At 45.2% G+C, this 17,348-nt stretch overlaps 1 protein-coding gene across 5 annotated transcripts in view; it reads right to left on the reverse strand.

Annotated features, from left to right (window-relative positions):
* Nedd4l (NEDD4 like E3 ubiquitin protein ligase) overlaps positions 1-17,348 on the reverse strand; it is a 215,750-nt gene that overhangs the window by 143,455 nt on the left and 54,947 nt on the right. The window contains exon 1 of one of the 5 annotated variants that reach the window (XM_028774296.1): positions 15,605-15,635. The exons of 3 other annotated variants lie outside the window; for them this stretch is intronic. The gene's annotated coding sequence lies outside the window, so the exon portion shown is untranslated. Of the gene's footprint in view, positions 1-15,604; positions 15,636-17,348 lie in introns of those variants that run through there. One more of the 5 variants, XM_028774294.1, reaches the window with a different exon arrangement.

The raw sequence follows: 17,348 nt of genomic DNA on the forward strand, positions 1-17,348 counted from the left end.
ACACACACACACACACACACACACACACACACACACACACACACACAATGATTCTAACATGCCTACTTCATGAACAAGAAGAAGAAAAGACAGGTGAGGCCAGATTCTGAGCTTCATTCTACCTCCCAAACCCACATTCTGCTTGGCGTACATCTGAGTATGCCCTGCATCTCTGCAGTGCCACCGACGAAAGCCAAAGATTAAAAACAGGCTTAAGGCACTGGACCATGTTCAGTAGTTAAGGGCATTTGTTGCTCTTGTAGGCGACCTGGGTTCACATTCTAGCACACTCACAACCATCTATAATTCCAGTTTCAGGGGATTTGATGCCCTCTTCTGGCTTCTGGGGGCACTGCACATACATGATGCACAGACACAGATGGAAGTAAAATACCCATGTATGTAAAATAAAAATAGATTTTTAAAACAAACAAAACATGTCTCCCGCCCCCCCAAAAAAAAAACAGAAATAAAATAAACTAAAGACAACTATAGGTAGTGCAAATAAACATATATTAAATTATATGCAATTTGTACACACACATGCATTCACAAAATACTGTACATGGCCATTAGAATTAACCAAGAACAAGGTTGACAGTCACTTACAGTTTGCTTCAAGATTGAAATGCTCTCTATTGTTAGCACTGCAAAGGCAAATCAAACTACTCTAGGAACATACCCAACTACATAAAGTCCTGCTACACTATTTTCTAAGTGGCATAAATGTGTCACTAGCCAGAATACAAATACATGGCCAGTCTGTATGTGGTCCCTTCACCTAAATGGCAACAACTAGAAAACTTAGAAATACCATGTGTCAGGGCTGGAGCAGTCAAGAGCTCTGAGTGCTCTTCCAGAGGTCCTGAGTTCAATTCCCAGCAACCACATGGTGGCTCACAACCATCTGTAATGGGATCCGATGCCCTCTTCTGGTGTGTCTTAAAGAGTATGATAGTATACTCATATACATAAAACAAATAAATATCTAAACAACAACAATCCGCCAGGCGGTGGTGGCGCACGCCTTTAAGCCCAGCACTTGGGAGGCAGAGGCAGGCGGATTTCCGAGTTTGAGGCCAGCCTGGTCTACAGAGTGAGTTCCAGGACAGCCAGGGCTACACAGAGAAACCCTGTCTTGAAAAACCAAAAACCAAACCAAACCAAAAACAAAACAAAAAAACCAAAAAACAAAACAAAACAATCCACCACGTATGGAGAGCTGGAAAGAGTTCAATGGTGAATGGTGCTTGCTGCTCTTCCAGAGGACTGAATTTGGCTCTCACTAGTTAAGTCAGATTGCTCACAACTGCCTGTAACTCCAGTTCCAGAGGATCTGATGGCCTCCTCTAACCCATGAGATCACCTCCCCAAAACCTAAACACACACACACACACACACACAAAATGGGTGTATCAAACAAGTAAGGTATTTCCACCATTAACATCAAGAAGTAAAATCTAAGTGGGCATGCTGGTCCATAGCTTCAATGCCAGCACTAGGAAGGTAAAGGCCAGCATGCTCTATTTAATATAGTAAGTTCAAGGACAGCTAAGGCTACACAGATTGATCCCATCTCAAAACACAAACAACAATGACCCCTCCCCCCTAAAAAAACAGCAAACAAATAAAAATAAAAAAGTATTCAAGTAGGAAAAAACCTTCAGGAAAGGTATGCCAATGTGTTAAGTCAAAGGCCCAGCATCTTAGTGTCTATGTTAACTATGTCAGTGCAGCGGGCTTCTCTCTGTGGGTCTCATGCTTCTGTTTAATCACCATGTCAACACAAAGATTGCCTCTATTATCTCTTTAGGGGTTCTAAAAATATACTCTGTCAAAGACAGCAAAAGCACTATTTTCACACAAACTTAAGGGTGTGAGCAATTAACACCTGTTAACCTGTGAGAGAAAACGTAAAACTTCCTAACTGATTTAGACAAGGCTGGGAAAGGATACGCTTATAAAGATAAAACTCCAGAGTATGTGAGTATGTCTGCATACTCGAAAACAACATGAGAGCGTTCTTAGAGGTTTTTTAGATGTTGGACAAACCCACTGCCTAATGTGAGATGCAGAAATAAGCCATTCGGAGATACAAAGAAAGAGATGGGTTGCCGAGAATAGAAATGGTTCTGCAAGGATAAAACTCTCTCACTGTGCTTGCTCCCAAGTGCTGCCGAGGAACTGGCAGCGAATGCCCAGAAGCTGTCCTGCAACGAAAAGGTGGTATCACACACGACCTCCCATCAGAGAGGAGCCATGTTCTTTCCCTGCAGTCCCCTGGCAGCTGGAGAAGCCTAGGCTAGGCTCCTAACAATTCCTTTTATGCTTAAATGCTAAATTACTACTTCCAAGCAGTTCTTTGAAAACCAGCACAATTTTCTATTAGAGCAATACTTTTTTTTAACTCTAAAATAGGAAGTTTGCTGATTTTGATAAGAGAAGCCAACCTGTATGGCAGACATGCAAAGTTGTCACATAAGAAATCTTGTGTCACAGAGATTACAAAAATTAAGACATCGGTGAGATTAGATGCTCCATGGATGAAATCCTCACATCCTGTCTCGGACCATGAGTCCTTCTGGAAAGCATCTACTTCTAAGTACAAGAGGCAGGCTTCACTAGCGCTTTCCCTAGGAAGGCATCCGTTCCTGAGACTGGTCACAGGAAGTGAGGATGCATATCTGTCCTCTACTGCACATGCACTTAGAAGACCCAAAGCAGCCGGGCAGTGGTGGCGCACGCCTTTAATCCCAGCACTTGGGAGGCAGAGACAGGTGGATTTCTGAGTTCGAGGCCAGACTGGTCTACAGAGTGAGTTCCAGGACAGCCAGGGCTACACAGAGAAACCCTGTCTCAAAAAAAAAAAAAAAAAAAGAAGAAGAAGAAGAAGAAGACCCAAAGCAGAAATTCAGAACTACCAGCAGCATAAGTGACTGAGGAAGTCTGGTTGACCACCCTGGAGTCTCACCTTGGGCAACCACAAGCACCACCTAGAGCTGACTCCCAGGAAAATTGTTTTATTACTACTTCGTAACTGTAATTTTGCTGTTATTATAATGCAAACATCTGATATGTGACCCCTCCAAAGGGGTTGAGACCCCCAGGGTTGAGAATCACTAACCAAGAGGGCTGACTAACTTACAGACTTTTAAACCTCAACCCTAAATCTTGCAATTCAGAACACCTCACAGGATGCATTGCTGACAGCCATCATCGCCCCCTCATTCCCTTTGTGTCTGCAGGCTCCAGTACAAAGAGCTCACGGAACCGTGTGTGGAGGATGGGAAGGTCAGGAGAAGACACCCTAATCTCTACTGGAGACTGAGGACTCTGTCTCTGGGTGGCCTTCCCTTGGTCACCTGATGCTATATACATTTACCAGAGTCACCTACCTGCAATTATAATTTACCAGCCATCATAACTTGGTGTTTATCTCAGTAGGGTGGAGGTGGGAGGGAAGCCTGTCTAGTAAAGGCAAGTCAGGGCCTGCCTAGATAAAAAAAAAAATAAAATCAGTCTAAAGCAAGAACAGTTAGGAGCTCTGTGCAGCAATAAGAGTCATCCAAGATCTCAGTCCTGAGGGAAACAAGATGAAAAACAAAACAAAACAAAACAAACTTCTTGAGAGACATGATCCCATCCGTTGGTTTATTCTTATAGGAATTTGATGAGAATATCAGATCTGCTCATCTGCTTCCTGCCCGGTTAGGAAAAAAAAAACATATCAAGTAGGACTTCCTAAGACAAAAGTCCAATGGTACATACACTCCGTTTTGTTTATTATACATTGCCTTTATAAAGTAGTCCTGTCTGTCCCTGATTAATAAAGAGGCATGCAACAGATAGACAGAATTGTGCTAACGTCAAGTATGGAAAAAAGATTTGCAAATGATTTGTTCTCTTACAATCTTGCATGAGAGGTCCCAAGCTAACCTCAACTTCGTCCTCCTGGTTGAGAAGGACAATAAGCTGGGCAGGCAGAAGACCCTGGACTTAATGACAAAGCAGAGCCCACACTCAACTGTGTCAAATCCCTAAAGAGGGCTTGCTCTAAATGGCAGAGGTGCTTAAGGAATTCAGCCCTTATTAACTAACCTGGGAAGAAAAACTCCTTTAATTAAGGTAGGGACGAGTCGTCCTGGCCTGAAGCATGGCTTGCTTTTACTTGTGACCAATGTGGCCTCGTCCTTATGAAAAGGAGAAACTGACATGTGGAGAGAGTAGACACAGAAGACGATCCTATAATGGGGAGGCTGCATCTACACGCCAAGAACACGAAGTGCTGCTGACTGTCACCTCAGCCAGAAAGCAAGGAAGGACTCATGACTGAGCCCTGCTCATACCTCCTGACAGGTGGCTTCCAGGGCAGTAAATGTCTTTGGGCAGGCACCCAGCCCTGGTGCTTTGCGACAGCAGCCATAGCGGAATAGTATCCCTTAAAGCTAGCCTTTATGGGAAGCTGAGAGGGACAAATAGGTTACAGAATGCCTTTTGCTCCTTTTGGCTCTGTAATACTCAGTTATCACAGAATATCCCCAGCAGAGGCTGGGGCACGGACCACAGACAAACATTAATAATCTGTCCAGCTTCATCCATAGAAATGCAAGCTGACTGTTATACATGGAGGCCAGAAACACTCCCATGACTGTTCACTGACTTTTGCTCTCAAAAGTTTCCAAAACACCCACAGAAATGTTTGAAGTCTTAGGGACTTTACTGCCTTTGGAACTGCACTTTAGGGTATGAGGTCCGGAATGAAGCTATGGGACCCTGAGAGATACTGAATGTGCTTCTGATGCCACTCTGCAATCACACTTGGCCTGCCAAGAGATCAAAACCACAAACCACCTGTGAAACTCTAATGTTTCAAAGGGTCAAAAGCAGCCCTCCAAGGCTCAGAGAGACCATTTGAAAGGTCTTTTTCAGTAGTTCCATCCTCAAGCATGGTAACAGGCAAGCAAGCCACCAAATAATACCTCACCACTCTGTTATTCTGAGTGCTGTGGCAAACTCCTAACAGAACTGGAGAGAGAGAAACAACTGTATCATAATAAACAGAATAAGGGCTAGATTATGGTACTCTGACCCTCACTTAAAGTGATAGATATCCAGCCATACTTTCCCATTTAGGTGGATAGTATATAGTAAGTGTCTACGTTTAACTTCCGGGCCCATACACTATCAAGAAAGAAGCTCACAGAAGTCATGCACTTATTTGCACTAAAAGCTGGTTAACCTCATCCAGTGTGAACACCGTAATCCCTTGCCAAATCTACAAAGCTGGACACATACTGGGGATTGTTCCCTGTGTCTAACTCATCTAAAGGATAGTTGAGTCTTGGCTCTAGCTTCTTAAATCTCATAGAAATCTGAGAGGCATTTGGACTTTTAAAAAATCTTCCCTTCAGTTACCATATTAGATGTTGAAAGACCTCTTTAGAATCTAGTGTAGACTGTATGTAGTCATTAATGAGGTACTGTATTTTCATTCATACTCTCTCTTGTAAACATGTCTGCTTGACCACTGCAAGTTTTCTCTATTAGATAGAGAACCTAGTTTTAGGGACACGTCTACTCCCTGCCCATGGAACCCCCAGGAAGAAAGATCTCAACCACAGGAAACAAGCACAGAAAACGTCAGGAGTTTATGGGGAACAACTTGTACTTCTCTCCCATAATAGCTGACATCAAAGTTCTACTATATTTAACAACCAGAACGTGGGCCCCTTCTTTTCCTTTTGCTCCATGCTTCATTCTTTCTAACTGACAGTAAATGGAGTATTCACCTTGGTCCATTTGCCAACAGCCACCTCTGCCTTACGCTCTAAGGATGCCAGTGTAACATTCTCCAAGCTTTCTGTGCATTGGGCCCCACTGCACCTCGTCATTGGTTCAGATGTATTCTGGAGCTTTCTCTCCTCACCTCTTGCAGCCACCCGCTGCCTACACTTCACGAAGCCAGCATCTCTTCCATACAAACCACCCCATAATAACCAGCATCTCCATTCTCCGAATTCCTGTAGTTATACCTGCAGAGGTCCCTCCTTCCCACAGCTCAAGAGCTTTTACACATGTGTGTCCCTTTTCAAGGTTCTAAATCTTAATTCTCTCAAACTAAGGCCACCGATTAGATCTGAGGCTTCTGAATATTTCAAGGAACCCTGCAGAAAATGGGTCCCCAACGTGTAATTTGTAGACGGATGACTTCTTGCCAAACATTATGAGGAAGGTAGCTTCTCTTTGGAGTTTTACATTTAGAAAAATCACAACTTGCCTAACTTGCTAAAATGTGGAATTTTCATCTCCTATCTGTCATGCATAACTAAGTACAGAATTGATTTTCCACATGAATCTCACTATCTTTAACTTCCTTCATATTTTATGCTTTTTTTTAACATGTGGGATCTCAGGGTTATTAAAGTATCATAAGGTATAAGACAAAAATACATGCACTCATGCAGGCATGGGGGGGGGAGCTTCACAGTGAACCTTATGTCACCGATATGACCAGATACCAAAAAGTAAAGTCTCAGGGAAACACTATTATTGGTGGCCTCACCTGGGGGGTGGGTTGGGGGTGGGGGTAGGACACAGACGGGCAAAATGACAGTTCATTCCAGAATCCTGGATTAGAGGATTGATTGTCATTTTATAAGTAGAGAAGGAGCTTGCATGACGAGCACCTGCCCCCAGCCCCTGACATACAGTACAGACTTCTTAGTCCGGGTGCTTGTGCTCTCAGTGCTACCTTTCATGTTGTCTTCCATCCTTTCTTCAGTCCAACATGCATGCTCACACACAATACGAACTCTTGCAGAGCTCTCAGTAAAGGCAAACAATTGAGGAGGTGCTGAACCTCCGATTTCTGCTGAGCCGACACAGAGTGCCATACTGCAACACTTCTATCAGGTTTGTGTCACATGAGGGAGCAGCCATCATTGCCAGAGGTATGTCCTCTCTTCCTACAGCCTCATTTGGGAACAAACAGTATGCTGGAATGCTGCAGGTGATCTTTCAAATAGGACGACACCTGGCAGCTGTCCTGAATCATCCATTAATAATCCAAAGACTGTGAACTGGGTCTCCTTTGAGTAAGCACGTGCCTGATCCATCCCAAGACATGTAAGAAACGGTCTTTGTAAAGGGAAGACTGTATAGGGTAGCAAAATACCAATTAACCCCTACTTAGACTCTCACTCCATATGCCATAGTCTATCATTTTGAGGAGATTCTGAAAGCTAAATAGGTCCTATGGAAACCAGACAACAGGAGGAAAAGACCTCCTCTTTTCTATGATCAGTAAAGATGTTCCACCTTGGAGACACAGGGATCCCCCAGTACTGGACTGTGCATAGAAATCACCCAGGCATCTGATCAAATATTCTGGTTCTGGAGTGAGATGCCTGAAGCCAGCAGCAGTTCTACTAGTGAGTACAGAAGAGTCTCCAAAGACAATCTGAATACAACTGTCTTGGGAAAGAATGCAGCCAGGCATGTAAGAGTACACAGACTCTTGTCAAGAACTAGGACCTTAAAACAGGGTGTGGTGGTGCATGCCTATAATCCCAGCACACAGGAGGAGGAAGCAGGAGGGCCAGAAATTCAAGGTCATCTAGGTTGGGCTAGATGCCAGACTTTTCTCAATAAAAAAGGGATAGGAAAAGAACTCAGACTTATAAACCTTCAAGTTCAATGTCACTGTCCCCTAGGCTTCATCTTCCGCCTCTCTTCACATTGCAGATTTCTGGCTGGGCTCATGTGACCCCCAAAGTATACTACCTCCTCCAAGATCATTAAGTATCAAGTAAGAGCCAAGTCTAATCAGGGCACACAGAAGGGCCCTTCCTTAGCCATCCCACTGACTGAATACCTGAAGGAGAGAAGTCTTGTCCCAACTAGTTTTTGTCAACTTGGCACAAGCTGGAGTATTTGGGAAGAGGAAACCTTAATCGAGACAATGTCCCTACCAGATTGGCCCATGGGCAAGCCTTGTGGGACATTTCCTTGGTTAATGATTGATATGAGAGGGTCATGAGAGGGTTCCATCCACTGTGGGTGGTGCCAGCCCTAGGCTGGTGGTCCTGGGAACTATAAGAAAGCAGGCTGAACAAGCCATGGGAGCAAGCCAGTAACCATCCTCCGTGACCTCTACATCAGCTCCCTGGCTGTCCTTCACGGTAAACTACAAGGTACAGGATGAGATGAGGCCAAGGCTGTCCTTCTCTAGTTATTTTGAGCATGGTGTTGTATCACAAAAGTATAGACCGCAAAAGTAAGACAAGCCTCGAACCCCAACCTCTTCTACACCTGGTTAATAAGGCTGATTGCTGACACACATCTCCTAAGCTAAGCATGTGGGGGCTCATTCCATTCACTGGCCCTTTGAAACCTGCAACAGAAAATCCAACCATGTGGCATCCAAGTCTGCTCAGCTCTAGAACTGCCTGCTGTTCCGTTTGCTCGGCTCTGGCAGTCCTGCCTTTCGACATCATCTTCCGTGTGTTTCGTTATAAATTCAGCCACGTGGAGTAGCTGTCCCATTTGTTCTCAGCATACCACGTTTCATTCTCTGCTAGAAATGCCCTGTCATGTTTACATACGCCCTTGAAGACACCAAGCCCATATCCATCAGCAGGAACAAATCAGTATAGCAACCGTTTACTTTCTCCATTTCTGCTGGTGTCTGGGAGCTCTCTGCAAACATGGGCATTTCTTGGTCATTTGTGTGGATCATATTCCAGTCACACAATGAGCCCACAACAATATACTCCTTCAAGGGTACAGTGGGGATACGAAAGCACATTAGGCATTTTAGAAAATAAGGGATAAAGGTGTGTGTGGAGGGTGGGAGGGAGGGAAGGAGGGAGGGAGGGATGGAGAGGTAGAGACTCCTATTTGTATCATAGACCCTGTAGATTCACATTCTTTGAAACATTTGTAATGTTTCAAATGCAGAATTAAATTGGATTGTCAGCCACACAAATACACTCACTGGAGATTTCTTGGTTGTTTTTCTGATGCCATGCCTTAAAACAAAGAAATCTAATAGCTATGGACCAAAGGTTATAAGGGAAGGATAATCCACCCTTAAAGAGCAATTAATAAGGGATTAAAGCTAAATAAAACCACAGCCGAACATGCAACTGCCACATGTCGGACACTGTAAGCCAGACTGGCCATTAGGCAGGAAGCCCAAAGTGCATAAATCAGTGACTTCTGAGGATTAGCTATCAGGAGCTTCACCAAGTCACTGTTGTAGACAGATCTCTTCCTGTCACAGTGGCTGGGTCAAACTACAACCTGTAGAAAAGCAAACGGGAGAGGCTGGCAATTAACTTTGCCCTCTAAGCTCTATGAGCCACCCAGGCAATGCCATTGTCCTCACGCAGTAAGGTGGAGCCGAGGTGACCTACAGACAGCTCACCTTCAGTGCCGCATCGATAAGTCAGGAGAAACCACAGGCCCTAGCAAGCTCACCTCAGGATCATCAAGTCCTCATGGCTACTCACAGGACAGCCACACACAGACTTCCTTCCCAGACCCTCTTGGAGCCCAGCTTTCCCTTCCTTCCATTACTCATGGAGCATTTGTAACATGTCAATTGTCCAGAACCCCTGGGAAGAAGACAGAGGCAACTCCTTACCTCCTGGAGCTTGCATCCTAGCAGGATGGGGCAATTAGAGACAGCAAACAATGCAGAATCAATGATGTACACAGGTTACAAGATGATAACATTACCAGAGGGAGAGAAGGGAGGGCTCCCATGCGAAGGGGGATGCATGCCGTGGGGGAACCTTTCTGGAATGTGCAGTGTCTATATAAGAGGAGTACCTTGAAGGGAGTGTATCTCAGATCACCAACAGCTATCTATTTCACAGAGATAGGCAGGCCTTCCCCCACACTCCCTTTCAGTGGCTGGCTTGGTTTCCATGACTTAGGGTGATGCAGCATGGTGAAGACAGCTACGCCCTCTGGACTAAGAGATGTTCACGTTTATGTTGAACTCTGCCACTTGTGACTGAAAAATAGCCAGACATCACCATCTTCATTTCACTAACAGTGGTGAGATATCTATGGGCTGGGAGGCAGGTTCCACTGCCACTCCAGCCCCGTGGAGCCACCAGCTTGTTGATGTTGCTTAGATTTAGATGGTTACTGTATGCTGGCTCGTGCCTTCTCTCTCTCTTAGAGAACTGAGAAAAGCTTCCTTTATTTCCAGCGTGGCTGAATGTATCAGTTCAGGAGAGAAGGAACTGCATCTATCTCTACATGCGGACTCCCGCTTGCTTCTCTCCCTAACATTTATCCTTTCGGTGCAGAGTAACAAGTTACCAGGCTAGACTCAGTAGCTGTGGTAAAGGATCCCCATCCTAAGGGAAAAACCAGGGCTTGAAGGACACCTCATCTAACACAACTTCATAAACGAAGAGACCAAGAGTCCTCTGTGCCAGGTCCCAAAGAAACTTAGGACAAATGGCTAACTGTGGTGCCCATTTAACACACGGAAGCACATGCGCTGACCTCCAGGCTCAGTCGGTACCTGTGGCTCTGCTCTGCTCTTCTCTTTCTCTAATCCCTACCCAAACCTCTCTAGTTCAGGGATGTCCCTTTTCTTCCCTTCCCTTCTCTCCTCTCCCCCTCCCCCCTCTCCTTTCTCTTCCCTTCCCTTTCCCTCCCTTCTCTCCTCTCCCCCTCCCCCCCCTCCTTTCTCTTCCCTTTCCTTTCCCCAGCTTCTCTTTCTTACATAACCAGCCACAGGCTCTCTTGGCTCCTGGTCCCCTCTCTCTTCTCATCCTCTCTTGTTTGCTGCCCCTCCCCCTCCTCTCATGGCCCTGTTCAGTCTAGATCCTTCCACATGCCTCTGGCTGTGCTCTCCTCATATCTATGGTAAAAACCCTTTTCCTCAGCCATACCTAGGAACACTCATGTCCTCATTTTCATTCACTCTGACCATCCATGAACCAGACATATCTTCGATCCTTTACTCCTGTTACCTGCTGTTCCCTCTGAATAATTTAGTTCATTCTGGGGCTTTCCCACAGGTGGGGTGAGAACTTCTGGTTTTCATATCAAATAGATGATGATTCTTGAGTATCCTCCATGATGGAGAATTTGCTTTCCCGGTAAACATCTTTTTATTCTGCTCTAAGATCAATGGCCATTCACCCTTTAGGCAGAGTATTTTACAGCTTTCCCTGAGAATGATCCTTTTAGAGATTTGTTAAAAATAGGCAGGCTTCCAACCACAAACCCGGTGTCAGCCCCAACTTATATTCTAATCACGACCAGCTAGACAGGACATCAGGAGGAGCTCCCAGGCAGAAGAAACCCCAAACACTTAGAGAAGCATACCCACATGTGTAACTGCTTCTTTATGGCTCCTAACCCCATTATAAGTATAAGATCTGTGGATTATTATGGTTAGTCAGGCCCAGCAGGCTGAACGTTCCCTGCAGGCAGAGAGGCCAGTCCCTGGCTCGGGCCCCAATGAGCTCACGGCCTCTCTAGCACCTGTGTTGGGAGTGGGCCCCAGAGGACTCAGTACTTATGGATGGGATAAATGAGTGAGTCTCACCTTACAGCCGGAAGGCCGCTGACACTCTTAACTGGTGCCTTTTCAGTTAGGAACTTAGGGGATGCTTTTGATTTTGTTCTCTGTTCACGTGTCTTCCATACCCAAACATAGATAAGCAAACCTAAATATAGATGTGTATAAACACAACAAACGGGCAACTTAATTATCACTCAGGGAGGACCCAAGGTTAGGCCACTCTAGGAGGCCTTGGAGAAGGCAGAAGAAGAGGACGCTGGAACATCAGCTGTGGGCTGCACCCTGCACCACCCACTCGTTCAGCTCAGTCTTGCTGTGGAGCTTTTGAGTTTTCTTTCCATAACTGGGTAAAGCTATGGAGCTTTACCATCAAATCTTCTAGCCCCGTGTCACAGTCAGAATTAAGTTTTTATGGTACTTTACCTAAGAAGGAATAAATGCATCTCTGAAGACTCTCATTTCCAATAGTAGGGCACAGGGGCTTGACTTCTCCTCTCCTGCCCTAGTCTTGGTGTGTCTCAGATTCATCCCCACCAGCTCCTGCCCTCATTCTTCTCTTTTGTAGAAGCGGGGCTCTCCTGATGTACCCAGGAACAGAATTACTCTGCCTGGGCTCCAGGATTTCCCACCGAGAAAGAATCAAGAAGCAACCTAATTCATTGAAACCAGCTACCAAAAGCAGGCCACTTACTTTATCAGTCATCTGATTAGGCTTGCAAAACTTCACCCTGTCCATTGCTATAGCACTGCTAACACATAAAATAAACCAAGTAAAAAAATCAGTATATAATTTATAAGAATATTAGTCCAACAAAAACTGACGAGTATAAGAAATGTATTCCTCAGTAGCGAAAGAGATAGCTACCATTCATTCTGAAGTGCCGGAAGAAATTATTTTTAAGCAATGAGCAAGGAAAGTGCTTAAACTGTGTATTCAATGAGTTAGTTACTTAAATACAATACCAGACAGAACAAATCTATTTCAGATAAAACATTCACTTATTGGCCTCAGATTTCATTCTACTGAAAATATCAACAAAAAGGGGTAGAACTTAGAATAGAGTTAAACTCTATAGAGGTCTGTCACATCTGACAAAGTCCTTACAAAGCCAGACTTCCTTAACTCTGAAGCCTAAATCCTGATAATTGAGTGGAGTATTTCAAACCTCCTCACTGGCAAAGGTCCCAAAGATCATGTCCCTGGGATTCTGAAAGGCCTCTGCCCAGGAATTCCCGATCACGAGCCTTCCAATTCTGTGACAAGGTTTCTAGTCACTGACCAGGGTCAGAAGAGGCTGTTTATAATCACATGTGATTCTCTGCCTGCAGCAAGCCACATGAGTAAGAGCTGGTGAGTAAGACAGCTTACATCACTGAAAGTGGGCTGTGTTAGGTAGGTACTTCTAGCCATTGACTACATTTGAATCTGCCAGGCCTGTATTTTCCCTTGGTCTGAAATCCCACTGTTCTCTGCCAGAGGGAAAGAGGGGGGCACATCATGGGTTTTCTAGAAGAAAAATCAATCCTTTGTTTTCAGAGGCAGGGACTGAAGGGGGGCAGGGATGAATGGATGTCAATCAGCAGCTTGACTCTGAACCTTCTTCCGGTAATTGAGTGAACAGAGCGGCTTGCCTGTGCCTCAGCTGGAAGCAGGCAGTTTGTGATTACTTGACAATGTCCCTTGGTTAGTTGGGTGGATTCATTTCTGGGAACCACTTCGAGGAAGAGGAGGGGTGATGCCAGGGTTTCAAGAAAGGTGGAAAACCACAGTCTCCTTGGATTTCAGGACTGCTGGTGGGGAATCTTCATTTGTGCCTAGGCAGTCTTTCTTAACCTGTGGGTCGTGACCCCTTTGGTGGTCTGTCACCAGATATCCTGCATATCGCATACTTATATTACAATTTGTAACAGTAGCAAAAGTATAGTTATGAAGTAGCAACAAAAATAACTTTATGGCTGGGGAGGGGGTAACCAAATCAAGAACTAAACTATATTAAAAGTTCACAGCACTGGGAAGGTTGAGAACCACTGGCCTGGAGGATGAAGTGGCTCTGGTTGACTATCCAATATCCACCTGTGCCCCTCTGTGCCCCTCAGAATCCAAACAGGCCAGGAACAAGTGAAAAACAAATATTTACTGAGGTAAGGGCATGCCAAGTGGCCCTCTGCAGAGTTCTGAGCTACCAGGGAGGGACATGGTCCAAATAGATTCTGAAAACAACTAGGGCTGAGAACACGTGCTCCTGCTGTGGCTCTGAGGTGAATGACCTCGGAAACCTGGATCCTAGGTGGCCCACCTGTAAGTGAGCCCTTTGCATAATTACAAAATGACATCAGCAGCAGCCAACTCCAGGGGGTAAAGATCACCACCTTCCTAGCTGTCCTTGAAAACTACTTTGGAAAATCCCTAGCAGGTTTAGACTAATGAAACAAAACAACTCCCCACCCCCAAAACAAAAACAAAACACACACACACACACACACACACACACACACACACACACGAAACAAAAAGCACCTGCAATGAAATGGAGAAAATCAAGCCAGCCCTCCACCCCCATACACCACCTATGAGCAAGTCCCCTTCCATGCACCAGGAATGCCAGCATCTCAGGTCAGCAAACAGCCCTCTGGACTGTGGTATCCACACTTCTCAAGGGTTCATGGAACCCCTGCCTTGCATCCTCTCCTCCTGAACAGTCCCTGACACCGACCACTGAACATCCCAAACGTGTGGTTTTAAAAGCCACGTTCAGTTGCATTACTGATTCCACAGTCTTGAGTAGAAAAGCCAATTTTTCCTGAAAACAGGGGCCGTGAAAACGCACGAGAAAGCCTCGGCAGCAGCTCCTTCTCGTTCCTCTTGTCTAATTAAATAAAAATCCTCTTTCCCTCATCTCCTGACAGGATACTCACTGGATTCAGCTTTGCACGGGCAATGAAGCTCATCCTGTGTCCTCACATCTCTGACAGTGCTTCAAATTCCCTTTCCGTTTGTAGAGTTCAGTTATTTGCCGACCCACCCCACCTCAGTCAGAATCCAATTCCAATGCATGTAGACAACGCACTTTTCAATGTGAAGTAAAGTAGTGTCGATGAACTTAGATCAGAGGATAGCTTTTACATCACATTTCTGATCCATCTGCATCCCTTTAGATCCTAGCTATCTTAACACAACACTATCAGAATACCCACGGAAAGTAACCAGGCTCATTAACAGAAGGCGTGGCCCACACTCATTTATTCCAGGCTTACGGATACACTACTAACAGTTTATGAATCACCAGGTGAGACGGTAAAGAAACAAATATCACATGTTAATCACACCGAGTATTTGCATGCATGAGTAACATACATGAGAAATGACAGCTAGACACAAAAGAACAATTCAGTTGAATATGTTCTGGCCTTTCATTCTGATTGTCTCAAAAAAGAAATTTATTTTTCTAAATTCAGTAACTTGTATTAAGTTACATAAGCCAAGTACCGACGGAAGTAAGCCTTCTACGACTGCCATCTAACGATTTGAATGTAAACCATGAGTCTCCCCAGTAAACCACTACATGACCTAAGATGGTATTTCACTGGAAGCCAAGGACGGCTGGTACCTCCCTCTTCTCCACTGAAAGTCACAGGAATAGGGATTCAACACACAACAGGAAGGTTTGTGAGTTTTCTGCCCCAAACAACAATTTCTAAATAGAAGAACACTGCAGTGTTTAAGCAGTGACCCTCTTCATTAGATATAAGAGATACCAAATGTAACCTTCCTGTGTTCCTTTGGGAAATGAACACTATACAATTTTCTAAACTGTCAAGAGAGAAGAAAGCATGTCATAGCCCCTTTCAACTTTGTCTGCCAACCCTTTTACATGAGAAAGAATCCCGCCGGCTCTCACTAACCCTCAAAAGCATTTACAATGGAAACTTTTGGTATGTGTTAGAGTAACATCGCTGATAGGAAAACAGTATTACAACAAAAATCGAACTCTGTGCCAGTGGATGCCAGACACCCACACAGCGAACTTACAGTGGTGTCTTTGTTCTTACCTGTGACTGTCCTCGAGAATCAAGACAAACAAGGCATGTGTGCTGCTGGAAAGTGCTGGGCCAGACTGATGATAGAAGTCTACCTGAGCAACCCTGGGGCTCCCTGCCTGGTCTTCTGCCTTCCTTGCTTCAAAGTAGTATCTGCACCACACACCTCTGTAGGCACTCTGAACACCAGCAAGTTTTAACACATCTGAAAAAGCCTGCCAGAAGCTTGCTGCTTAGGCTGATGAGTCATTTCAGCGACAGCTAGACCAGAATGCTTCTTGGTGGGAACAGGGACTCAAGTCAAGCTCCACCCAGTCCCTAGCTAGGACTAGATTAACTCCACCCAGCTCAGCAATTAGCTGAAATCCTCTCACCCAGTGCCCTACAGTCAAGTTACCTGTGCTTGTTCTTACAGTATCTTCTCTCCGAACGATAGACCTCAATGGACTGAGGCTGAACCCAGGATGGGAAGTGAGCACCGGTCATGTGGTCTCAGGGCTGTCTGGCTTGCTTAGAGCACTGGTTCTTTGGGCGGGCAGAGGATCAGCCTTCCACCCTTCACTTATTCTTCACGGCACACTTGGCTTTTGTCCTGTTCTTTCAGCTGGGCCCTACACCACACCAAACAGCTTGGAAATCACAACTTCCTGGCTCTCAGAGAGCTTAAAGTAGCTACAAAAATAACCATCCTATGACTACCACACTGGAAAGAAACAACAGGTGAGATTGGGTATTTCAGGAAAGGTGAGTTCTGACTACAAACCCACAATCGCAGTCCCCCCAACCCCCTCAGGTGCCCAGAGGCAGAAGAACACTGCCTCTGTTCTCTGTGTTCTTGACTCTTGACTCACTTCTCATGGGGCAGCCTGACCACCTGTCCTTGGCTTATTGTTGATAAAACAGAGACCAAAGCAACTTGTGGATGAAAGGGTTGATTTCCCTTATGCTTCCTGATCATTGTCTGCCACTGAGGGAAGCAAGCCAGGAGCCTGGAGACACAAGCTAAAGGAAGGGGCCATGGAGGAATCACAAATCCCTGTAAGCAAACACACCTAAAAAGATGTGTAAAGTAGGTGGTGTGTGTGTGTGTGTGTGTGTGTGTGTGTGTGTGAGAGAGAGAGAGAGAGAGAGAGAGAGAGTTAGTTTACCTCTTCACATAAACATAGAAAGCACTGGGCTGGAGTCATTTCATGAAATGCCTAAATGTCAGCCTTGCAAGCAGGAAGACCTCAGTTTCATCCTTCAGAATCTATATTTAAAAAAAAAAATTGGGGCATGGTAGACTATCTGTAATCCATTCGCTGAGGAGGTGGAAACAGCCAGATTACTGGAGCTCACTGGCTAGCCAGACTAGTTCGCTTGGAGACTTCCAAGTCAGTGAGAGAACCCGACTCAAAAAAATCAAGGTGGGCAGTGCTGGAGAAACATCCCTGGAGTGTGTTCTCTGGCCTCCACTCCAACGTGTATACATCTGAGCACATAGGTGTGCACACATAAATGATCAAAAGCACTTCCACTTCCAGTTAAATGTTCCCCGTGGAGGGTTGGACCCCAGTGTCTCAGAATATGATCCCACAGATGGGATCTTTAAAAAGTTAAAATAAGGTCAGTAGGGAGGGTCCTAACCCAATGTGACTGTGTCCTCATAAAAGGTAAACCAGGACACACACAGGCAGAGGGAAGACTGGAAGAAGACGGCCTTTGCCAGCTTTTGCCAGAGAGAGAGAGAGAGAGAGAGAGAGAGAGAGAGAGAGAG

The sequence above is a fragment of the Grammomys surdaster genome, unplaced genomic scaffold, assembly GCF_004785775.1.
Source record: "Grammomys surdaster isolate TR1022 unplaced genomic scaffold, NIH_TR_1.0 239, whole genome shotgun sequence".
Classification (NCBI taxonomy): Eukaryota; Metazoa; Chordata; class Mammalia; order Rodentia; family Muridae; genus Grammomys; species Grammomys surdaster.